Genomic DNA, 25,860 nt, shown 5'->3' with positions numbered 1-25,860 from the left:
TTGATATACAATCATGTAATACGTTTCTCCTGTGAATGTAGCTACATATTTTTGCTTTAGATACTGCCCTGCAAATTCATGCATATGGGTAATAGTTCTTAGAAGCAGGCAATAGACCATGTAAACAGCCAACACAGCACATAATGAAGCTCACAGAGAACAAATTTTATCACCAGATGTCAGCTCAGCCAACTCCTCTTCTAGATGGTTTCCTTAGATATATTAGATAAGTGAATAATATATTTCTGGGTGTAACGAAATAAATATTGATGTTTTTAAATATTTTATCTGAAATCCAATGGAAATGAGCTTCGTCCGCTTCTCAGTTACTCACAGCAATGTGCGTAACATGATGTTTCTCTGTTATGCACCTTATCGCACTGTCTACATGCAATCTTCTTCCTGCTATCACTATTCATTTTTCATGTGCCAAGTATTCATTAATCCTTTAACCTCAGTAGGTAAAAAACAGTTTTTCTCTGTAGAACACCCAACACTAGGAAATCACTGCTCCCTCTTCCAAGTGGTTAAGAAGAATGAATTTGAATACATATGGTTCTTATTGATAAATCTGAATATAAGCTACAGATCTATCCAGGGAATGTTTCTAGTGGAGTTCTATAGTAACCTATTTCATATGGGATTGCATATTTTATCTTTTAAAACAGTGTGTTACAAACTTAACTTTTTGTCTTGGGTAAAATGCTCTGAAATCTAATGAATCACATATGCAATTTCTGGTGAACGTTTGGAACTGATTCTGTATAATAAAATAATAATATAAGGAAACATGTTGTTCAGGCCATTAGATTATATTTTAAATCTGTGCTCACTTTTCTCCAGAGAAAATTATTACACTAGTGACAAAATAACAGCAAACCAGGCCTAATATCTTCTATAGCTTGCAGAGACATATATTTATATACAGTGCTAGGTAGACTTATGTTTATATATATTTAACATTTCTTATTTGCTATTCTCCCTTTTTTAACCTTGTAGAACTGGAGGTATGATACAGGGACAAAGTCAGCTACATCATTCATGCCAAAAGGCGGCAGCAGTCCATTCATGGAACAGTTAATAGAAGAATACATGAAAAGGTACATGGATGTATTTTAGGCTGTTGTCATGGCATATACTAAGGGAGCAGAAATTGGTACTGGTTCTTCTGGCTTCCTAAGTAAATATTGTGCAGACCAGCAAACACTGTTTTGTATTTATTGAAAGTAATAGCATTTTAGCAGTTATTACTTACCTGATGTCTGTTTTTCTGTGTATATATGCGCACCGTACAGACTTTTACAAACACTCTTGCACGATGGGTCAGCCTACTAGACAACAAATCACTCTTTTTATATTTTATTCACCAAATCCTTGTTATGATTGCTTTTAAGGCTATAGACTGGGTTGCTCTGAAGCTGTTGAGCTGTATTTAAATTTGTAGAGGACAAAGGGTGCATTTTCTATATGCTCTGATCCTGGAGAAAGCCAGCGCTCGGCACAGCACCCTAAATATTCAGAATGCTCCTTATGCCTCCTTAAATTGCATCTTTCCTGAACATTGCCAAGAAACCATCTTAGCAGCGAGGGCTGGTCAAAGCTCACCTGCACTCTAGCCGCGCTGTGTTTACTCCACGCATCAGGGACCCTAAGGAAAGGCAGCAGAAAATGGCTACATCAGCTTTACATTAAGAAAAGACTTGCCAACACAAGGGAATTCCCCAGGTAACCAGTTACGCCAGCTTAATAGCTTTGACAATGCTGCTGGTCATACGGGGGTCAAAGTACTTCATGGTGCAAACACGTATTTAGAAGAAATCTTTTGAGAAGAAATATAGAGTCCTCACTTCTCAAAGTTTAACGCTTTGAGTCTCTGAATTTATATTTTTGTTTCTCAAGGTTTTTAAAATAATTCCTTTCAAACATCCATGAAATTAATGAGTTTCTGTTTTAAATGTTATCGTAAGACTCTGGAATCAGTTTCGCTGTACGTTGTTACTGGAGCCTTTAAAACCCAGTATCTGCAGCCCTTCCGTGTGAAAATTATCCCGGGAAGGAAGTTCTCAAACAGTTTGCGGAGTCAAGAGGCAGATTTGTAGGCCGGTTTCAATGCAAAAATACAGAAAAAAAAAAGACAAAAGAGGGGGAGTGGAGAGCGGTTTACACAGCGCAGCCCCCGCCGGCCGCCAGGCGACCGTTGAGGACGCGCTGCCCCGCACCGCGCGGGGGGGGAGGGGGAAGGGCGCACACGCCCCCCCACGCGGCGCTTCTCGCGGACCCGCCCCGGCGGCGGCCACCGCCCCCTGCCCGCCCCCTCCCCTCGGCGCCCGCGGGTCCCTCCTCAGCCCCTCCCCCCTTCCCCAGCGACCCGCACTCCGCTGCCCCAGCGCTGCCCTCCCCTCGGCCCCGCCCCGGCGCCCCCTCGGCCCTGCCCGGCCCTGCCCCCCGCGGCCGGGCGGGGCGCGCCGGGGCGGGGCGGGGCGCGCCGGGGGGGGGCGGCGCGGCTCGGCGCGGCCGGGCGTTCCCGTCCCCACCTCGCGGGGCGGGGCGGGCGGCGCACCGGGGCCTCGGGCGGCCGGAGGGGCGGGGCGGCCCCTCCCCTGCCCGGCCGCGGCCGTGGGGGCGGGGAGGCACCGGGCGGCAGCCGAGGCGCCCGGCGCCCGCGAGAGCAGCAAGGGGAGGGGGACGGGGTTCGCTCGCCCGGGGGGGCCCTTTGTCTGGGTGGCCGGGCCGGGCCGGGCCGGGCCGAGAGGAGCGGAGCGGAGCGGAGCCGCGGGGCGGCTGCCCCCGCGCGGGGCCCCGCCGCGGCGCTACGTGGTGGCGCGGCGCGGCGCGGCTCGGCGCGGGGCGGGCGGCGGAGCCTCCACCCACCGGCCCACCCTGCCTGTAGCACATCATGTGATGCGGGTAAGTCGGTGGCGAGCGCCACAGTTCCCGGGGTTGCCCCCCATTCATTTCCTGGGAACTGCAGCGAGCCGCCGGGGCGGCTCTGGGCGAGTGTGTGTGCGGGTGTGCGTGAGTGAGTGTGAGAGTGTGTGCGGGTGTGTGAGTGAGTGTGTGTGTGTGTGTGATACTGCCCCTGTGAGTGTCGGGGGGAGAGAGAGAAAGAGAGAGAGGGGACCCTGTGTAAGGGAAAGAAAACAATTTATCCTGCTCTGCAGCTTCTGTTCAGGTCTGTGCCTATTCCGTTTCTTATCAGAATAAACATACATTTTTTTTTTTTGCTGTCCCAGTCAGCTTTCTTCTAAAAAAAATCATGTACTAAAGTTAAATCATTTTAAAATGTTGGAAGGCTGATCTTTTAAGCGGGCAAGTGTTGGTGGGCAGGAGGGAGGGAATGCTTTGGCAAAGCGAGCCTGAATGCAAGGTTATTAGATTACCAGTGAGGAGGCTGTTAAATAAACAAAAACCAAACCCTCGTCAAATAATGCATGCTAACATACGTAGTTTACATGGAATGGAACCGCTTGGTCACAGAAGTGGCGGTGCCTGGGCAAACAGATACGTGTCATGCTGAAATTTGGGATTTGCTGCACTAGTTTGTCACGCAGGAGCGTTGCGTGTGGCGTGGGTCGGCGGGGAGCGAGGGGTTAAGGCGGAGCTGGCGGCGGCGGTCCCGGTGCTCCCGCCGAGGCCGTCTCCCGGCTGTGCGGCTGTCACTCGTAGCGGTGCCGAGCCGCGGGGCCGGGGGCCGCGCTGTGCAGTTAAGGTGGACCGAGCTGCACTGAGACGGGGGGAAGTTTGCGGGGAGCCCGCCCGCGGGGATCCGGCCGTTGGGGAGCCGCTCGCGGGGATTCGGCCGTTGGGGAGCGGCGCGCGGGGCGCCCGCCCGGCCGCCCGTTGGGGTTCGGCCGTTGGGGGCCGGCCCGGGAGCCCGGCGGCGGCGGCGGCGGGCCGAGCCCGGTGACAGGAGCCTGTGGCGGCTGTGCGCGGAGAGCCCATCCTGATTTTGTTGGTTGCAGAACCGCTGTCGTAACTTTCTGTGAACTTCTATATTGAGGGGGGGAAAAAAAAAAAAGAACATACCAGAACTGATTAATAGCGTCTTTAAACTGGATGTTTGGAAGTACCAAATCCTTTGTGCTGTATTCCCTCCATCGCTTCTCTTCCTCCCTCCCCCCACGGGCACCGCTTTGTGTATCGAAATGGTAATACTAACTTTAATTCGACTGATAAAGGCTGACTTTGGTTAAAGTGCAAGTGCAGTGGAATTGGTAATCTGGATAAAGTGTATAGATAATATTGTCACTTTGCTTTAACTGCACAGCTCACTGAAGGGCTGTTTCTACACGTTTGATGAGAAAATCTGAGAGTAACGTCGTCTTTGGCTATTATCTTTTTAAAAATAAGCACATGCTGTGCTGTCAGCTTGCAGTGCTAGGGAAACAAACACTCATATTTACATTAAAAGCACGTGCATAGAGCAGCTTCAGAAGACATGTGCCAATCAAATAAACGTCACCCTGTAAATCCACCTAAACCTTTTCATTCCCTTTTCTTACTGGAGGACGCAGTTGTTTAGCTAACTAAATGGTCTGAGATGAAATTTGTGTTGATGACAGACAGGGTGGTGCAGGACGTTGTGATGTGTATAGGAGTGGTCACTTTTAAACACTGGGTGTATTCCTGCTAGTTGGATTTTTTTTTTAACTGTCATTTACAGGAATGTAATACTCTGTTTCAGAAAGCAGTCTTTTCAGATCTTTGCATGGTATTTGCTCTTAGCAGCACACAAAAATCAGTTTGTATAAAAAAAAAAAAAAGATGTATTTAGAAACAGAGCAGACATGAGCAGTTTTATATGAGATACTGAAGATAAACAGTTAAGTTCACTTGCATCATGATTTATACCATACTCATAAAATTATACTAGCCTTTGGCAGTTTTTTTTCCCCAAATAAGTAAGTAAACCATTTTTTTTTATTATCCATCATAAAATAAATGGATTTCTCCTTTTTCTTTTTTTTCCCCCTTTTCTTTTTTGTCTTGCCACGGCAGGTACATATTCATGGCAAGTTTGCAAGGCTGCTTTATATAGCACTGGCATATGGGCTCCATTTTCTGGTTTCTGGTTGGTCTCCAACTCTGAAATGTAACAGAAACAGCAAAGTGGTCTCTAGTGTAGAATTAGTAGCTATGCTGAATAGATTGGAGATGGGTGATAGGAGCGTTTTATTAATGATGTAAAGCTACATAAATAGAGTCTGTTTGTTTTTTATATAAATATATATATATTTATAATTTGTGTGTGCGTGGGCAGTGGTGAAAAAGCTTTCTGTTGGGACATAATCAACTTGAAAATTTCACTGCTGTCTGAAAGCCAATGTGTCAGCTATCGTTAAAAATGAGCCCTCCCCTCCCCCCCCCCCCCCCCCCCCGGCCACGGCTTGAGAAAGAGGGTAGCAGATGAAGCACTGTGTGTGTGGTGGGTTTTTTGGGGGGGTGGGAGGGGGGGGAAGGAGAGAGGGGGGTTGTTTGGTCTTTTTTTTTTTCCCCCTTTCCTCCGTGCTGTTTGAGGCTTTGGCAGTGCGCGTGTGGCAGCGGTGTTGGCTGTGGGGCTGCTAGTGGGTGCAGGATGACGTCACCCCTTAGCGGCTGGGGCACAGCACCCGTGCACCCCCCCCCCCCCCCGGTCAGCATGGGGGCTCACTGACAGCCACTTCTGCTGATTGGCAAGGGTGGCATTTTCCCTTTTTTTTCTTTTTTTTCCCCCCTGGGTCTTATACCTGGAATCGATAGGGTGGGCAGCCAAAGGAGGGGTAGTGTAGGGAAGACCCTTCTTTAGGCAGACCTTTCATTAGGATACTGGCAGCTTTACAAGGTGGGTTGGACTTTTTTTTTTTCTTTCCTCCCTATCCCCCCCCCCCCCAGTTAATATAGTAGTGAACAAAATTTAAAGAGGACTGTGAAAAATCATATTTTCTCTTTCTTCCCCCAGTATTTGTCTGTGGAGGAAAAATAAGCTCTTTGAGTAAGAAATAGGAGATGTGCCATGGAGCATTGGGGAGCACTGGGGGGGGGGGCTGGAAAGGAATTTAGTGTTTGGGAGATACTGTTTGGTTTCTACTTCTGATAATGAAGCAATATCAAACATACGTAGAATGGGGGATGGAAGATGAGTCCCCTCCCTCTCCACGCTTCCCCCCTCCTCCTCCCAGCAATACTTAGTGGTAATATTTTCAGGCCTGCCCACTCTCTGTTGTGGAAAAGCCTTTGCTGAAAAGGACCCTAAGAGCCCAATAGAGTGTAGAAGCATATGTATAGCAACTTTTAGAAATAAACTTTAAGATTTCAGGACACATTACTCATGGAACCCTCTGCCAGGTATTTCTGTTGCAGTTAGCCTGATCAGAATATGTGCCAGTGGAGTTTTACCTCAGAAGAGAGGAAGTCTAAATGTTGTGGGGTTGAATAAGTTCTTCTCCCATGAGGTGGTAGAGCAGGGTTAGCAAAGGGCTTAGGTTGTAAACTCTTGTGGTAGTGATCATCTTTCTGTTCGCTCTTCCGTTCCCACACCAATGTGCTGTTTGATGTTACCACCATAATTAAATAGAAATACAGACAGCATTTGTGAGCAAAATGTGCTACGTCTCTCCCAAGTGTTCAGGGATCTCTTGCTGCACTGTGATGTTGCAGAAGCTCTGTGTAATTCAGAGAGTGTTGTAGCGCTAGAAGGGTACCTGTGGGTTAGAGTTTGGATAGGCATCTGTCCACACTGAGTAGTTACAAAGGGAAGGTGCGTGTGTTCTCTAATCATGAGGTGAACAATGTCTTTTTATGCCAATGTCTGTTTATGCTAGCGTTCCCAAAGTTATAATGCTGTAGTCTTCATACTTCAGGCTGGTAGATGACTGCTGTGAGTGTCATGTGGCTGCTGGTAGTGCTTTTCAGCATGGCCAACCTCTTTGCCCATTTCTTAAAGGAAGAAATATCATTTGCATTGTGTAACAGGTCTTTTCAATACAAGATTGATCTTGACTAAATCTTTGTATTTGTCAAATCAAGTAAAATATGAGACTGTGAATAAGGTGTTTGTATATTAATAAAGCAAAGGAAAATAATTGTTTTTATGGAAGTGTTTTGCCTGTGGCTTTTTGGAATATTGTATCTTGATTTGTTTTTTTGGAAGATGACTGCGAGATTTGCCTTTCACTGACATAAACACAAAATGAAACAAGAAAATAATTTCTTGAAATGGAAATTTCATTTTTAGAAAAGTTGAAATGGATGCAGCACTGAGACTTTGACCTTCTCAGCTCTTGACTAGTGGTGGTTTACTACAGCTGCAGCTGTGCATTTTGAAAGAGGAGGAGCTGCAAAACACAAGCATGCTCGCTTTCCCGAGCTAAGAAGAAAACACGTAAAGAGGCATGACGTTTCAAAGTGAGGTGTGGAAAAAAAGTATTAAGCAGTCAGATTGTGGCTTTTCCTTTACTTTTGTGCAGAGTATGCTATGCTGTATCTGTAAGACAGATTTTGAGTCTTGAAAGTGCAAATGTGAAAGCTTGATATGACTACACTTACTATGCAGTGAAAAAGAAATTACTTTTTTCAAAAATTAAGTACATACTTTATGCTAGAAAAAAGAGAAATGCTTTTTTGCTGTAATACTAAAGACACTTTTAACAGTGCGTTCAGTCAAGCAAAAGCTCCATGTAACCTTACCCTGTGAGACTGCAGCATTCAACAACTGAACTTTAGACAGTCCTCATTACAACTAAATGATTTTTTTTTTTTTTTTTTTTTGGAAATCAATATTAGATGTGCAAATAAACAAGGAACAAGAGTTACATTTGAGGAATCACACTGTCAAAATGTTTTTTTAGTTTATAGCTAGAGATAAAGCTACGCCGACAAACTTGACTGGAGTGTTGTCTAGACCTAATATATGTATCACTGTTGCAAAAGTGGGTGAAATTGGACTAATGCAAGGATAACGGTGCAGTCTTTTTTAGTTTATTATAAAACAGTGTTAGTGCTGCTGCATTTGCATTTGGAAACTTGTTTCTGTGTAGAAGGTCTGCTTAGATTTGATGCCCTAAAATTCGTGAACTTTCTCACACTTTCTTGAAGTTTGGTGTGATTGGTGTGATTTGAAGTTTATTCTTAATTTGTACTTTCGTATTTGTTCATAAGCAATAAATCTAATACAGAAATGGTAGTCTGTTCTTAATTTTATTTATTTAGCACTGGTGGCAGAGAATTCGTAAAAGAATACTGGAAGGTAGAAGGGGGAGAAAAATCAAGGTAGCTTTGGTAAGAAGTCAGTATGCCTTCACTATATATAACGCTGAGCTTGTGTGGATTTTCCTTTCTTGATTTTGGTGTATAATCTCTTGGTATTTATCAGAAAGCATGATCTAGACTCTGGTCCAGCCAAAATCAAAGTATAATATAAAAATAGTTTTGCATTTATATCTACTGCCAACTAATGTGATTTGAACTGAGGAAAAAGACTTTTAATCATGGCTGTGCTTTGGTCTTGCAACTATTTCTTTTTTTATGTCCTGCATTTTTGGGAAGGGATGGTGGCACAAGCCATCCCTATGTTACTCAGCTGAAATATATGGTAAAACTTGGCTCAGGAGTGAATGTATGACTTCGTGTGAAGTGTATTCAAGGACTGAAATTAGCACAGGTGAGTGTGTAATCCTGGGCACTTTTCTTGAGGGGAAGGGATCCTCTTTCTCTTCTGCCTCTTCCCTGCCTCATTACAGGGTAGAGGTGACTTGGTGAAGCCAACCTCAGCCCACATGCTGTAACAGCCCTCGTGGCAGTATTGTGCAGTTTATATGAAATTAGTCCAATCTTGGATCCTCTGGCACTGTCTTCTCACCTTCAGGGAGCTCCCTTACCTCCAGCCTTTAAGCCTCATACTGATTATTTTTCTTCATGCTTTCCACATCTGTGCACATCAGCTCCTTTGTCACAGGAACCTCTTCAGCTGCACATACAAGGATAGCATTTGTCCAGGTGCTGTCTTGCTGATTATTCCTTTTTTGATGTTTTAAGTCTGTTAAAATCACTAAGTTAAGGATGTAAAAGCTAAGATAGAACTAAAATTGCTTGTGTACGGTCAAGTGAGATCACATAATTAAAGACTATTAAAATATGCACATTGTGAAATGGAGTAGTGTTTTCCGAGACTGTTGCATTTTTTTTTATCTCTTAGTTTGCTTGCTTGCTTGTTTGTTTGGTTTTTGGGTGTGCTGAAGAAACAGAAATTTCATCATGCACAATGGTGTTTATCCTTATACGGGTCACTGGTATTGCTCGAATTGACGAACTTTGGAGTTGCAGCACAGACCAGCACCACTTGAGTTAAAGGAATGTCTGTTTGGCAGTAGCAAGCTTTTGTCCTTTGTGTGAACCAGTCTTCAGAGCAGGAATGAAGTACACTCTTTACTAATGGCTGGCACCGTGTTTGCTACATAGCAGAGTAATGATGGGACTCAAAAATCCTGAGCTTTGTTCCTGGCTCTGGGGGTGAGTGTGTTCTAGTTGTTTAAACATAGAACAATTAAATGCATAACCTTGGATATCCCTGCAGTAAACAGGATAATTAATCAGATGGCGTATCGTGTTGGAGACCTGAATTCTGGTCTCAGTTCTGACAGGTGTCACCTAACATAACCACTTTGTTACCCTCTCCATAAGGTGGGAAGCAACGATCCTAATTCCTAATTAGCACGTGGCACTGTTCAGTGGTCAGAGCTGCAAAGAGCACAAGGTTATGAATGCTAACACTGATTCTCCCACAAGTACATAATAATAGTTTCTTTTTCTTAGCCTTCGTCTGCTTAGGCCAGACAGTACTTTACTGGTGGTGGTATTGCATCTCTTTTCTGGAGCCTTAGATCGCTGACTGCAAGGTGAGAAGCAGAGTGAGGCCTGCCAGCAGGTCAGTACAGCTGATGTGCTCAGAGGCTGCTGGAAGTACATTTGGGTTTGTTAGCAGAGTCAGAAGCTTTACCTGCAAGGCCCTGAAAGCCTTCCTGAGCATGTGCGACTTGCAATTCTCAGATGTTTTCTCCAGATCTCAGCAGACTGTCACTGGAGTGGATAAAGGCATCTAACCTGTGCAGTTCCTCCTTTGAAAAGTATAGATCTTTTTTCCATGGTTCAGTGAGGGAGAATCTTTCCAAATTAAAATACTGTGAATTATTTTTTTTTAGCCCCCTCCCCTCCCCCCCCTCCCCAATTGTCAGAAATAGCTGACAGGTTGGTGTTGAGAACTTTCAAACCAAACTTCACAGAAGCAAACACTGGAGAATTTCAGCTGAAATAATTAAGGTTTCATAAATAAAATAAGGTAGTATTACAAATTTATAATATGAATATCAAAAAATACCTGTGATGGTTGTCATTTACCTTGAGTGTTATTTCTTTTTTCTGTGGGACCAGCTTTTTCAGGGGGATGTGCTAAAAATTGAGGACAGTGTTTTCATAGATGTGGTAACAGATGGTCATTTAAGTTAGCCATAAAGATATTTAGATTTTGCGTTATTCATTGTCAGTTCTTCCTAACTAAGAAAAAGTAAAGCTATGGCTGTATTATCCAGTAGCACTGACATGAATCTGAGCGGGACTTGACTTAAAATCAGAATAATGTTGAAGTGTTTGCTCTTTTGTATCCTTTTGTTTTTATTTTGAGCATGCAATGCTGGCATAAAGCAATTTTGAGTTAGTCTTTGAATATTGGTTGGCAGTGTTCTAAGAGAACATGTAGAGAGCTATGATTCATGGCACTTTAAAATGTTTTTAAATGTTGAACAGTAGTTGGAGCTCTTCAAATTCCTTTTTCATAGCATCTTTCAGTTGCAAGGAAATTTTGGATAATTGGGAAATGAAACAATTTTCTTAAAACCTAGAGGTGGGGAAAAACCCTTCCTTTCTGATTCCTGTAAATCAGTAAGAGTTATAAAATGACTTAATTTTTCAGTGATTGTATCTAATCAATAATCTTCTACATAGACAGTGTCCTACATAATTTTAAAAGAAAAAATAAGCAGAGTGGATAGTTTTTTTTCCTTCCAAATGGGAAAGAATATAAACTCAGTCTATTTAGCAGAAAGATTTGGAGGCTGTTAATTTATCAACAATAGCATTACCATTTTCACTTTTACTTTCCAGATCCGCATTCAGCTAAATCAGCCTTTTTCTAAAATGTCTTTGACATTTGTGTAAAGAGTATATCTCAATAATTCTGAATTTTCTATTTTGAGAAGATGGAGAAACTGATAAATGTGTAATTTTTGGTTGTGATTCTATTGGAATAAAGTTTACAGTAGACACAATTAAACAAGTATAAACATAGCACAAAGTGAAGAAGTACTTATACAAATTTTCTTCTTTGCATCCTAACCGGTGTGCAAGACGGGTTTATTTTGTGCTCACTGGAGATGTGCTGTCCTTTAGTTTTCATGTGTTGCTGGATTTAAGAATGCTATATACATATATATATATATATATTTATATTCTAGAGAAGCACATGAGCTAGGAAGTGATGGGAGTCTTGAGTCTACACATAATAATCATGAACACACACATGAAATGGGGGAGGCTTCTGAGTTCTGATGAATAGCTTCAATAAAATACGTTGCTTTCTTTAAAGGAAGCAACTCAACCTCACCTCAGAGGTATGTACTAAAATCACCATGCCACAATCATTCTTTATGGTCAAAAGTATATATAGTTGTTCTGTGCAAAGTGAATAGCTCCTGTGGGAAAATTGTTGGAATCCCATCTCTGAAGCTCCGTCAAGTTGCAGCATTAGATGAGTCACAGGGGATATATAGGGTCATCTCTGAGTCCCCAGGAAGGGAGGGGAGGTGAACTGGATCTCCCCTATCCCAAGGAGAGGCTTCACTAGTGGGCTTTGGCGGAAAGGTAAGAATGATGCTGTCATCGTTTGTTGGTGACAAGAAGGTGGCACTTTTAGAGGGTGCATCTAAAACAAATACAAATTATATCCTGAAGGAACCCATTTCTCTCTATCGGAAGTCTAAGATGACTGGCTCACACATAGAGATGTACTGTGCATTTGTTTAAAGATAGGTGACAGGCATTCTACTGTTTGTGTTTAAATCCTTAGAAAACCATTTCCTTCTCTCCAGGATTCACTGATGGGGAGGAATAACACATTTCCTGCTCCGTGGGCTCATTCTGTGGCTTCCATTATTTGGTATTTAATTTGCCCTGCACACTGTGAGAGCAGGCACACTTTACTGGGCTATGGATTACTTTGGTATGGTGAGCAGCAGAAACGTGTTTGTCTGGTACCTAAGTCATATTGTGGGCATAGCCTGAAGTCCGTCAGGATAAGTGAAAAATACTTGTACTTTCAGATGCCTCCCCAAAATTATTAAATTCCAGACATGTGCCAGTTTCATGGGGACCTCTTTTTCCTCTCCTAAAAAAGAGGAATTAAGAATAAAAGAGGAAGAAAGTTTCTTCTTATGGTTAGTTCTGACTGCAGTCAATTTGATGCACTTGCATCCATCAATTCTTGTCACTGTGCATTTAGCTATTGCATTGTCTTCTACCTCTTTTTAACAGTGCTACTCTGCTGCTTTTTAGGTGAAGAGTGTTGTTGTATTCTGACATCTCTTCTTCTTTGTAACCCTTCCATTAATGCTCTGAGTGGAACAGTGGCTTGTAATTAAAAGGCTTCTTTACTTTTTATTACCACTCAGATTTTCTGGATTATTTTATATCCATCTTCATTCTGTGAAAAGTGTAGCAACTCTAACTACTATTTTTTCTCAGCCTATGCTTTTTTCTTTTAGCTTTTTTGCTCAGAATGCTGTCCTTCTTCCAAGCCCTTTCACTGAATAAACCAGTGGCCCTTAATCCTGTTTATTCACTTAAAATTGTTACTTGCTCCATGTAAGTGATATCTTCCAATTGTTCAGAGACTAATTAACAACTTGTCTGAGATGGGCTGTCTACCTGAGAGAGTGGTTTTCCATGATGACTTCTATTCATGCAGAAAGTGGAGCAGGTGACAGACATGGTGAGAACTTCCATATGTGCTTGGCTTTGACTATGGAAGTGTCCTTCAGCAGACCCAACATGAACAAGGCCCAGTCCTGAACCAAAGCTCATTTGCTGGAGGTAGCTTGGCTTCCGTTCTTCACATGAAGCACACCTGCACCTGCAAACTAATCAAGCTTCTTGTCCTTTTGGGCTGTGACAGAAGATGAGGTGGTGATAATGATAGTGAAGGATGTTGCTGCTGGTAGATATTCCTGTGCTATTATAAATAACAATGTAAATGTAGCACAAAGTGTCCTCATTTTGTTTCAGTGGAAAATTAGAAATATGAAAATATTGCCAGTTAAAGTGCTCTCCTTTTCTTGAGTTATGCAGTGTTAAAATTAAATCAGCAAAACCAAAAAATTATGTCCATATAAAAGAATCTGGAAAAGTGATTTTTGTAGAAGGGAGTAGAAGTGAAACTTAATATGCTGTAAGGTTCGTTTGGTGTGATCTAAAACAATAATTCCAGTCGGTGGTCTTCAGACACTATAGTGTTTTTAGGTAAAAGTTGAATGATTAGACTGTGACTTCTGTGAAAAAGTTTGAGGACTGACAATTGTGTGAAGTATAGTAATCATGTCGTAAAAGCATCTTGACAGTATTGAAAATGCCACTGAAAAAGAGAAGCCAAATTCAGCCAATATATAAGTTTCAAATCCTTTTAAGGATTTCTGCCTGAGTGAACAAGGTTGAATTTAGCCATAGCTGCTGAATTTGATTTATTCTTCCACTTCATATGATCACTGGTTTTGGAGAACCATCTAGTGCTATGTCTCTTTAGTATGAGGCTTCCAACTTGAAACGGAATTCTTATTTCAGTAGGTTTAGAAGGAGCGCTTCTAGGCTTCGTTACTACAAAACTACCGTCCTTGTCTTTGGTGTCTGGCATAGGCTCTCTCTGTACTGCTCACCACTTCTGCCTGAACATGGACTCTAATATTGAGAGGGAGATTTACTTCTGTCATAGTCTAAGGAGATTTGTACCCCTCAATAGAACAGCACGTAAAATATATTTTAAGTCTACAATGACTTAACAAAAAGACTTGGAAAGTGTATGTTTGGGTGTGTCAATGAAATGTGTCACACTTCATTGAAGTGTGAAGCTACACGTCAAGTTCAGTGTCAACTTGAAGAATGCTTTCAGATGGTGCCTTGTTCTGTTTGAAGTCTTTAGTTGATGGTGTATGTGTTAGCATTTAAGCAGATATCAGAAGGAACTTCCTGTAAAGTTAAATTAAGTTGTATTCATTGGGAAAGGTCTTAGTGAAGTGAGAAGAAATATTTCTTTTAATTTTTAAGCATGGGATCAAATTGTAGATTCATAGATTTGAAGATCAGAAGAGATCATTATGATCATCTAACTCAATTTAAATAATGCAGTCAGTAGGATTTTACTTAAGCCTGCATTAAGCCAACATCTTCTGTTGGAGCTAGAACATTTTGTGGATATACTATTGTAACATAAAAGACTTAATGTGATGAGGAATCAACTGGATTCTTCGGTAAGTTGTTCCAATGATTGTAATTACTCTAATCTTTATGCATTATTTTTTACCCTGAATTTGTCCATATATTTGGCTTCCAGCCATTTAACCTTGTTATACCTCTGTCTCTTAAGTGAGTGGTCAACCGGTCTCTTGTCAGTTCCTTCTCTGCCTTCATTCTCAGAGTTTGCATAATTGAACAGTGTTTTAATTTGCAGCTGTTGGAGAGGGTGAATTGATTTAAATCATTTTGACTTAAAATAGCAAGCAAGAGACCTTGATTTAAACAGTTAGTTTAAATCTTTTCTTATTTCTATACTTTTTATTGCTATTTCCACTCCATTTCCAATGACTCCCATTGGCTAAGTGACATTAAGTACATTGATATGTAACAGAATAAATAGTTTTTATACAAAGTATGCTCCAATTCTGAGCTGAGAGAATGCATTACATGTATATCTTTTTATTTAAAAGGTTTAATGTTCATTTACTCATATTTTTGATTTTTTCATGTTTAATATTTCAATAAAGCTAATGATATGTTTTTTTTATTTACTAGATGGTTTAACTTCACTACCAGCTTTGTCAAGGTATACTTTGATAGAAATTGGAATTCATATAAAATGTATAAATCATCATTTAAGCTCTTTTTATTATTTGAATATTTTAATGTGCCAAGTTACTGTGAAAGTAATATTAAAAAAGTATTTTTGTTTAAAACCAACTTGTATATTAAGTAAAGGAAAAATGATATGTAGCTAATAAAACTAACCCACAGTTTAAAATGTCCTTGAGTGTTTTTGAACTAGTAGATATCATCCTTCAGCATATTATTTATATTAAACTGGAAGAGAAAAATAAATTTACCTAGTTTTTTTGCTCCCAGTAGATTTTTAAATTTTTGAACAAGGTAGTTATTTGTCTGTTGTAGTTGAATAAGCTGTGAGGAAGAAGGTATTCTCATGTGTGCACCTGCTTATTCATCAATTTACTACAATTCAGTTTTGTTTAGTTAGTGTTTATCAAGTTAGTATGACGTTTTCTTTGAAACGTCAAAAGAGTACTGCTTGAGCATTGACAAAAGAGGAACTAAAATTTCAAACTTAATTTTGTCTTTTAACTTTTTAAAAATAATTTAAATAAAAATCAGAATTTTTCATTAGAACAGATGATAATATAAAAGAAAATCATTTTTTACCATGCTGTTTTTGGAATGTTCTTTGTTAACCTGCTTCTTCTGGGATTATTTAACATTGTCAAAAGATAGAGTATGTGTGTTTATATTTCAAATAATTTATTCTCAGTTGACTGTACTGACACCCCATTTCTCAAGTGACTTTTCTGACACATTTATTCAGTGTCTTTTATTTAAATATGAAAAACAATGCTTAGACTGGCTACAGAAATGAGATGAGCATGATTACCCATGCTCAGTTTTTGGTGCGCTTACACTGTGTTGGGCTTTTTTGAGCTTTCTCGCTCTCACTCTTTTTTTATTCTTTATGTATTTTTCCAGGATCGTTTCAGCTGTAATAATGCTGTTATTGTTCAGACACTCCATTTCCCCCCATAACTACTGCTTATTAATTATATCTGTTTTAAAAAAGTGAATAAGAAAATTAGTTGATTTTGCTGCGCTCTGCTCAACTTCAGAAAGTTGAGAAGCTTCAGAACGAGCAGAAAATTCTGCTCTTTCACAGTAATTTTGTCCCTGATGTCCTACTGGTACTTGAACAAGCTAGAGCTCTCTCCTGTAAGTATTTCATGCCTTTTACAGCCTTCCTTCCATGCTGACATATATACTGATCTATTCTCAGTCTAGTCCAGGAGATATAATTATATAAATAAAACTAAATTTCTACCTTTTATGACTTTCAAACTGGGATCATAGATAACCTTATAAGCAAAGCAAATGAAAGGTGTGCCTTTCTTCTTTTTTCCTCCCCTTTCTCCCTAGCTTCTTCAAATAGCAACTGAGGGCCAAAACATATTTTTTTGCCAACTTTTTTATTGTATAATTTTGTTCGTAACTCCATTTCTGCTTGTATTTCTCTTGGAAACAGACAAAAGTTAGTAGAATGTAGAGCTCTCAAATTGTACAATTGGAAATGAAATTCTCTTCCTCTTCCCTAAGGAGGGAAAAGGAAATTTTTTGTCTCTGTCTTCTTCTTTTTCCAAGTTAGCATACTACTGTAGATCATGTAGGACCGGGATTAGGAACAGGGACCATTGTGCAGTATAGTCTTGTGCAGCAGGTCAGAAAACTCAAAAGTTGCCATTCACAGGAAAGGTTTATTAATTCTTCAAGCTGTCTGGGAAGAAAGTGAACGCCTCACCGAGGAAAGAGCACTGGAAGTACACTCAGGCACAATGGAGACTCTTTGCCAGAAGAACATATTGTTACACTCTTGAGAGAAGTTTAAATCAGTATTTATATATCTGCTTTTTAAAAAAGGAGGAGAAATACATTGTAAAAGAGATTTCCTACACAACTGGTACACGACTACTACAAAACTAATTAGTCTGTAGGGAAATATCTTATCACCTTTCTAAAATTAAATCAACCTCCCATCATACGGTGCAATCCCAAGTTTTGCTCCAGTTCCTCCTCCTCCTCCTAACAAACTCTCCTTCATTTAACTCTGCAGTGTCATGATTTAGACTTCCACTGAGGTACTTGAAGTGGGCTTATGCTTTACTGTGGGCTTACTACTATTCATGATTTTTATGCTCTTTATGGACCACCAGTTTATTAAGAAAGCCTCTTGCAATCAAGCAATGGTGTTTGAGGCTTGTAAATAGCTCTCAGTGGAGCTTTTGAACTTTGTCTTTTGAGTATAGCTCATCACGTGGCAAAAAAGAAATGTGAGCCTGAAGCATTTTCAGTCATTACCTTAAAATCCTTTCTCTGCAGAAGTTCATAATAATTTTACTTTTTACTAAAGTGAGATTTTTAGATTTTTTTTGTTGTTCTTTACCAGTAATACTGCTTTTGTTTTCTCCACTCAATATCTGTTGGCGTTTTTTTCTGTATAGTTTTGAAGGTTTTTTATGCAGAATTAGTTTCCATTGCACATGTTTCCAAGTGTGAAAAATAGTCATTTCTTAATTTATATTTTCATGTTGTAGATGACATAGCATGTTATAGTTCCCTAGAGTCCTAAAATTCTACTGAAGATTTATTACAGCAGTTCATGAAAACGTAGTGGTAAAGCAGTAACTGGTTATTTTTCTGAATTAATGCAGTAGGCAACTGGAACTGCACGTGGCATCTCTATGCTGTTGTATTACCTTTGGGAAACCTTGTGATAACCTGCAACTTGCCACGTGGAAAGTAACTCCCTTTCTTCCGTTAAGGTCAAGCTGTCATGTGCGTTTCATATCCTGCTCTTTTGTAGTTCAGGGCATCTAAGGTTCAAGGTGACGACAACTTCACTTGCAGTCTAGAATGAGTTTCCCTTGGGCCTTTTCTTGTCCTTGCATTCTGGATAAGGGCTGTCTTTTGTATGTATGTGCATATTTTGTTGGGTTGCAGAGTGGCTCCAGTATCTTCTGAGCGTATTTTTACTTTTTCCCATATCTTTCCCAGTCCTGCAAGTAAGTCTGTTGCTCTCTGGGAGGAAGACTGAATACAGGGGAGAGAAACTGCCAAATGAAAGCAGGGGGAATAAAGGACACAAATGGTCCAATAAAGGTCAACTAGTTTTTGTGCATGTGTGTGTTTCGTTAGTAAGTGGTAGCATCAAGAAAGCCCATCATTGCTGAGCACTGACTAAAGATGTTTTGAAAACTTCATTTCCTGCTGGGTATGCTTTTTAATGCAACGTAGATTTCTTTTATGGCAGCGCTAATTATTACCCATGGAAGATCTTATCCATAGTAATATCTCAGTTCTGATCTTTGGAATCATGTTTCTCATACTACAGGCAATTTTGAGAAGTTTTGTAAGTCAGAAATGAGTTTTCACTGCTTGACAAAAAAGTTTACATAGCTGTTGCGATGCCTGATATCTTGTGTGAAGTAATTCTGTTCAATGGTTTCATTTATTTGTTGTGTGTAGGCTTCTCTATTTTCATGTCTAAAGAGTCTTTTTGCTGCTGCTTCTAGGGTTGCTGGAAAGTTACAGGTTGGTTTCATGTGTTGTTCTCAAACATGGATCCTTCTAGGTTGCAGATTCATGTTGGATGCAGTAAATTTTGTTATCTTCTATCTCCATGGATTCAGCTCAGCGTCTGTCATGTCAGCAGGAGGTTGAGGGGCTTTCACTAAGGGCTGATGTTTCTGTTGTAACACTGAGTCACCAAAGAATATTAATTTCTTAACCAATGTTGAGTTTCTCTGGGTGAACAAAATTCAGCAAATACAATTCTGTATACAATTCTGGATGGCTTCTTGTAGGAGATTACTAAAATAGGTAGATGTGAACAAAGTGCTAATGTGGAAGTATGTGTATTTTCTAGTCTCGATTTTTTGATACAACTTTCAACTCTGTTTTTAAGCTAGGAAGTTTGGGCACATAATACTCTTTAAACAAATAATTCAAATACACATTACCTGTTTTGGGGGATATTTTTTTTTTATTTGAAACTTGTCTTACAAAACTTCTAAGGAATAGGAGAATGGATTTCTTTTTTGTTTTGAACTGTCTTCACTGTGCAAGAGCACAAAAATATGGTTGCAGTCATTTTGTTTTAAAGTTTTAAGTCCTCACATTCATTGAAGTGGAATTCATACATTTGTTTTTCCTACTTAATGTCAGGCTTTACTTTTTCCTCCACTCTTCTTCAAATAGAAATTTTTTTCGTTACTGTTTCACAGATGACCTTGCCTTTTCCAGGGATCCCATCAACAAAATCACTTCAAATATATCTTGTGCTCCTCACCATTTATTTTCTTATGCCTGAAGGATTCAGTAAGCTAGTCATGCCTTAAACTGATTTAAATGTCTGTCAAATAAGAAAAATAATACAAAAAATCAAGTAAGCGGAATTCTATTATAACATGTTACTATATCCCTAGATTTGGTCTCTGTTTTCATTAGCATTTGAACTTTATTATCAGAAACGCAATGTATTTTTTGGAGGGGATGAGTAGATACATTCCAACCTCAGTGGGTGATGTGCTGGCTGATAATTTAGAAGTCACTTCATAATGCTACAATGAACATAATGCTATTTACCCTGAAGTCTTTTAGATCTACCACTGAACTTTTTTAGATCTACCACTGGGAAAAGTACTGTGGAAAAGCTAGGTAATATTAGGGTTATTATACATGTGCCTCAGAGTGCAGATAGCAAAGTCTACAGGGATTTCTGTAGGTAGTGGCTATGTAAGTTGCTTCAGTTGCTTCTGCAGGCTGATTTTTTTTTCAGAAGATGTAAGGAAAAGTGTAACTTCTTTCCTTTGTGAGACCACGAATAACTTATATGAACCATGTAGCCGTGAAAAGTATATTGAAGGAGACTGTTTGCAAGAGGTATTACCCACTTGGTTTCCTTGGAAATGTGAAGCATAATTTACAAATATTGACTTGAGAAAGCTGCAGCTTAGAGGAAATCCTAAACTATTGGTTCAGGCTTTTAAATTAAAGTCTCTGAAGAGTTTAGGCCATATTGAAAGTTACTGCATGTCCACAAAATGTTATTTATAATAATTCTGAGTTTACACGGTTCTTGATGTAATGGCTATGTCTGGATGCAGAAGGACTGGAGAGAATCTGTGAGAGTTTTGTGGAATAAGGAATGCTGACCTAGGACCCTTGGCTCTGGTTTCATCTGTGTTGAACAACTCAACTCCTGCTGAAGTTGATGAATTAATACTCCTAAAATTCAGATCGTTAGTGCCTTGTTCAACTGATGTCCTGCAACCTGGAATTCTTTCTTCTCAGTAGAGTTAGATGTTATAATCATCGTTCAGGTCTTGCAAATGTTTCTAAGCTCCTTGGAGGGTGTTTTGTATGTTCTTTGTTGCATTCATACAAAAAATTTTGTGATAAGCCTAAGTAAACTGCATTTCTTAGATAAGTTATTTTTATTTTATAGAAATATTCATATAAACTTATTTTTAAAGGCTGCTGATCATAATTTGGTCCTGCTGGGCTTGTTAAAATTTTCAGAATGGGAGGATCTTTATTTCTGGACCATGGTGTAAACTATACAGAGTATTCTGATGTTGGTATTAGATTCATTTTGGGGAAAAGAGGAGTATGGGAGAAAAAGCATACTGCGGAGACTGATGTACATTTTGAGTGCTGAGTTGTATACAGCATGGAAGAGAGAACTAGAGATTACTTCCGTACACTCATTAGTGAGGAACAAGTCTTGATTCATTCAATCAAGCCAAGATATTGCAGGCTGTGGTTTTACATATGCTGCTTTTAGTGTCACTGATGGCTTAAACTGTTGCCATCCATCTCCCAGGGTGCTTGTCCTTCTGCATGTTGTGCTCATCACTCATCCTGATCCCGCTGTTAGTAATGCCACACACTGAACTGGATTGAGGAGCTTGTCTGACTTCTTGGTTTTTGCTAGCTTATTCCTAACTTGGGTCAGTTTTCTAGTCTGATTCATTGTTCACCCCCTTAAACAGTTGTAGCTGTGCAAGAGTGGAATGGGCGGCTAGTGGCCAGTGCTGCCGACATAAGAGGCACCACAAACCGTTTCCAAAGTTAGGACTGTAATAGCCTTACATTCCCTACATTTTTAATTGAGAGAAACATCTCCAGAGTAGAGGTAAGAACTTGGGTTTATCCAGTGAAAAGTCAATCCTACCTGTATTTGTTGACTGCAGTGGTAGTTATTTCATAGTTATGACCATGAAAAGGTGGAAGCAAGACATGATTTGTAAGAAGACGTTATTATTAAGACCAGATGATGTAATGGGAAAGAATACGAGCATGCAAGCTTGTGCTTCTGTTTCAGACCTGAAGAACAACTTGTGTGTCCCAAACCATAGTTTTTGTTTTTTACCCAAATGTATTACTTGTTTAACGCAAAATATTTTTACTCCTAAGTTTTGTCTTGCTTGGTGATTATAAAGTAGCTTATGGTGAGTACTTTTCTTACGTGGCTGCCTTAAGTAAGGTGAGATGGATCCAGGTTTACCTACCTCTGTAGCTGCAGGAGTATTTTACACTGGAGGTAGGAGGCAGGTTGTAGGCAGGAAGCTATACAGATGCTTGAAGAGGTCAGGCACTAAACATTCAGAGCCAAGGACCACTGAAATCTGTACGTCAGTGTGTCACAGGTGAGATGGCTATATGTATGGTCTTACATGCAGTGGGACTGAATATCAACAGCAAATGGGAGACCATGAAAGCCCTCTCTGCATGGACCAAGTAATGCTACTCTTTTCATCAAGCCACTTCAACTGAGACGAAAGGCCTTGTTTAATGCTTCTGTAAATAATGCTTAACATCCTGAAGGATATAAGGATGTTTGATGTTTCTGATGTGGATATTAAGGAGGGATTTGGCTGTATTGTTTAAAATGGCTGGTCCTAGCAGATTAAGCCAGTCTGCTCTTGACTTGCTACATGCAGAAGCTATGAGAGACAATGGCAGAGGCTGTGAAATGGCAAAATATTAATGGCTGGAAAGAGGGAATCAAGGATCTATTGAAAGAGAGACAGTGCATATACAGAAAAGACATAGTGGAAAAAGGCAGTGATGCAGAACTCCATGGAGACTCTTACTGTTGATAACTAGTGTACAGAAGTGTTAAGAGGAAGGGAAGGTCAGTAAGTCTGAAAGAAAGTTTTCTTGGTTAGTGTTTTCCTTTGTAGAGGAGGAGGGAGAGAAAGGGAGGTGCTTATTTGCTTGATGAGTCTTATTTGAAAGTCCACAGATAAAGCAGAAAGTAGAGTTTTGTATGGTTAAAGGCAGAACAGGTATTCAGAGTCATTTGTTGAGGGTCATGAAGATGCATCCAAAAACCGTGAATATGGTGGTTTATGATGCCAGACATAAATACTAACAAAAAAGGAAGATCGTTATGTCAAATTAACTGGTTCTTTGTGTACCCAAATAAACTACATGGATTACTGCAAAGTAAGCTAAGTTGGCAACAAGGCTTTACTATGTAATAGACTTCTGCTAAAATTATATGATCTTTTTTTAATGTAAAACTATTGTACCAATACCAACTGAACTTCATATTGAAGGACTGATTATAAGCTAAATGCCCCCAGATGAAAGCAGAACAGAAATCACTGCTCTGTACTTAACCTTAGAAGGAGAAAGGGATAACTGCAGTGAATGTGTATGGAGAATTTTCAGAATATGAAAATAAAAGAAGGAAATGTACGAGATGGCAGTGTGATATCACTGATGCTTGAAAAGACAGGATTATTCTGGGTTCTTTTATGTCATAATTTGATGTGTGTCTTTTGAATATCCCTTAATTTAAGTCATTAGCATAGTAGCCACAGAAGATATGAAGCCTCTAAGGTGGTGATCAGGAAGAACGTATGCACTTGGCTCTGTAACTTTTTTCAATTTTCTTTGTTTTTCTAGGGTGTCAGAAATAAATCATTAGTTGCCATCTTGTAGAGGTTCAGGAGAACTTTAAATGTTCAGTGTTTCTCCAGATGAATGTTGATACTATTTTCAGCTCTATGTGCCTCGTTGTTTCTAGCAAGTATGATTAGATTTAAGAAATAGCTATGTGATATTTATTTAGCTATTGTTTGAGTAATAATGAAGGCTCAGAGCATCTTGGAGCTCTGCATTGGCTCCAAAGGAACAGCACTAGCGTCAACAACATCAGTCCTCAGAACTGTTGGCTTTTACCTCAGGTTATATTGACTTTATGGAGTAGGATGATGAAAGAGGTCAGAGATGACCTTAGTCATAGATAAAGAGAAATATCAATTCAAATAGAAAATAAGTTTCTCCTTATTTACTTTCAGCCCTTAATGTCTGTGAATCTTTGACTATAAGACAGTATCCAGGCACAATAGCTGCAAGGTGTTAAAGATTTCTGGACTGAGTACTTGAATTCTGTATCGGTGAATACCAGTAATCTGGAATAGTTATTTCTGTTGGAAGAAATAACGAGACTCTGTTTATAGCACTATGACAAAATATGTTCTGTGTTGATGCTGAAATGAGAGAGTTAGTGCATAGAAAAGGTGGAGGTGTCATCTCCTTTGATTCAGAATCAGTTCTTTGTATCTTCCAATATATGTTGTCAGTAAATAATCACTGTCACAGGCTGTCCTGTGATGTTAGATGGACAAATGTCAGGCTTCTTTTCAAAGAAGAGAAAAGGGTGAGGGAAAAAAATTGATAATGGAATGTACAAGACCCAGGAGAGTCTTTCTCACCAAATATAGGAAACTAATTATTCTGAACTTCTGTATCAGACTATTGCTTGATCCAGATTCAAATATGCACCCAGTGCAACTTGAAAATAAATTCACAGAACAGCAATATAATAGACTCGGTATATGTAAATGGTGAAGTTACTGAGAAAATAGGAAATATTGCATATAACAAGGAAAGATTAATGTGGCAAATGGATTCTTGTGAAAAATACCCAATTTTAATATACTAAAAAAAAAAAATCTGAGATACTGGCAAGCATCCTGTCTAGTTAGCAAACTGCAGAAGCATGTCTGTGCAAAATGAAAGCTGTTTGACTGACCAGTTTTCTGAACTGAAAAATTAAAGGCATTGTGAAAGGTAAGACTGAATATTGACACAGTCAAGAAAATCACTTGCAATACATGAAGTTCCAAACAGATAGACTACCATTGGGGTCACCATATATAAATGAGAGTGTAGAACTGGTGAATGGCAGTTGGCCCCACTTGCAAGAAAGATGACTTTCCTACAAACATAAGAACTGCTACCATTCTCTAGGCTTGCTAGAGGCAACTGTGTTGTTCCTAGCTTGTTAACAGTTAATGACAGTCCTCAATTTATTATTGTTGAATTTTTGCAGTTTGATTAAATAATGGGGACAAGACTTACGAATCTGCTCTTAATTGCATCATTATAAGTATTTGTTGCTTGCAGTGGGGTGAGATGGAGGTGGAAATGGAGAGTAGGGAGGGGGAACATCTGCTTATTACTGAGCTAAAGTATTTCTGAACCAAACCAATCATCAGACTAAAGGGAGAGGGCTAGGGGAAGAACAAGTTCTTGGGAAGCGATAAGCAGGAAAGAAAAGAGCTACAGGAACGCTGAGGACCTAAGGAGGATGGCTTTTTGTCTGGGGCTGATGTGGGCGATAGCAGACTGCGGTCTTTCTAGTGAATCTGAGAATCAGTTAGGTACCCACTTGCCAACAGGCTAGTTAGAAGAATACCAAATTTTGACAAAAATATAGATGGCAAAGCCCAGATGCATTGGCAGAAAACCAGGGAATGGGCAAATAAGGTTGCATCTCTCAGAAAAGGCAAACTATTCCGAGTTGCTGTTGTGGCAGTGCCATGGTACCAGCCTTTCTTTGGCCTACGGGCAACGCTGAAAATATGCATTGACAGGTTTTGTAATTCACAGCTGAAGAGCTGTGACTCAGGGGAGCCTGGATGTCTGTGGGGTACTTGTGTGCTGCTTTGGTTTAGGAACAGCTGTTTGGCGAGAGCTGTGCCTGCACACACGATCACAGAATCACAGAATGGTTGAGGTTGGAAGGGACTTCTGGAGATCATCTAGTCCAACCCCCCTGCTCAAGCAGGGTCACCTAGAGCACATTGCACAGGATCACATCCAGGAGGGTTTTGAATATCTCCAGAGAAGGAGACTCCACAGCCTCTCTGGGCAACCTGTTCCAGTGCTCTGTCACCCTCACAGTGAAGAAGTTTTTCCTCATGTTCAGATGGAACTGTCTGTGTTTCAGTTTGTGCCCGTTGCCTCGCGTCCTGTCACTGGGCACCACTGAAAAGAGTCTGGTCCCATCCTCTCGACACCCTCCCTTCAGATATTTGTAGACATTGATAAGATGCCCCCTCAGCCTTCTCTTCTCCAGGCTGAACAGGCCCAGTTCTCTCAGCCTTTCCTCATAGGAGAGATGCCCTTAATCATCTTAGTAGCCCTTCGCTAGATCTAATCTAACCCTTCATCTCCTGCCTCTGTCCCCCTTCCTGCAGAGTCCTGCAGAAAGGAGTCAGGTGCTCACAGAGGTGTGGAGGGGACGCTGCCTCCACAGAGAGCTTCTCTGATTCTAGAATGGAGGTGCGATAGGAATAGGCAGAAAAACTGTGATATGGAGGAGTAAGTGCGTTTACTAAAAACATAAACAGTAAAGTTTTCACTGGAGAGTATCTACTAAAGGAAATAAACCATTGGATGTCAAAATTTAAGACAGTCATTTGGAGAATTTTTGAAAAA

The 25,860-nt window shown here is 40.3% G+C and overlaps 1 protein-coding gene across 3 annotated transcripts in view; it reads left to right on the top strand.

Moving 5' to 3' along the window:
• The first annotated feature begins 2,825 nt into the window (after positions 1 to 2,825).
• KLF12 (KLF transcription factor 12) overlaps positions 2,826 to 25,860 on the top strand; it is a 264,581-nt gene continuing 241,546 nt past the window's right edge. For all 3 annotated transcript variants that reach the window (XM_067292737.1, XM_067292730.1, XM_067292762.1), the window contains exon 1: positions 2,826 to 2,907. The gene's annotated coding sequence lies outside the window, so the exon portion shown is untranslated. The remainder of the gene's footprint in view (positions 2,908 to 25,860) is intronic.

Source organism: Apteryx mantelli, chromosome 1 (assembly GCF_036417845.1).
Source record: "Apteryx mantelli isolate bAptMan1 chromosome 1, bAptMan1.hap1, whole genome shotgun sequence".
Classification (NCBI taxonomy): Eukaryota; Metazoa; Chordata; class Aves; order Apterygiformes; family Apterygidae; genus Apteryx; species Apteryx mantelli.
Note: the sequence above shows the minus strand (reverse complement) of the source record. Positions and strands in the feature narration are given on the sequence as shown.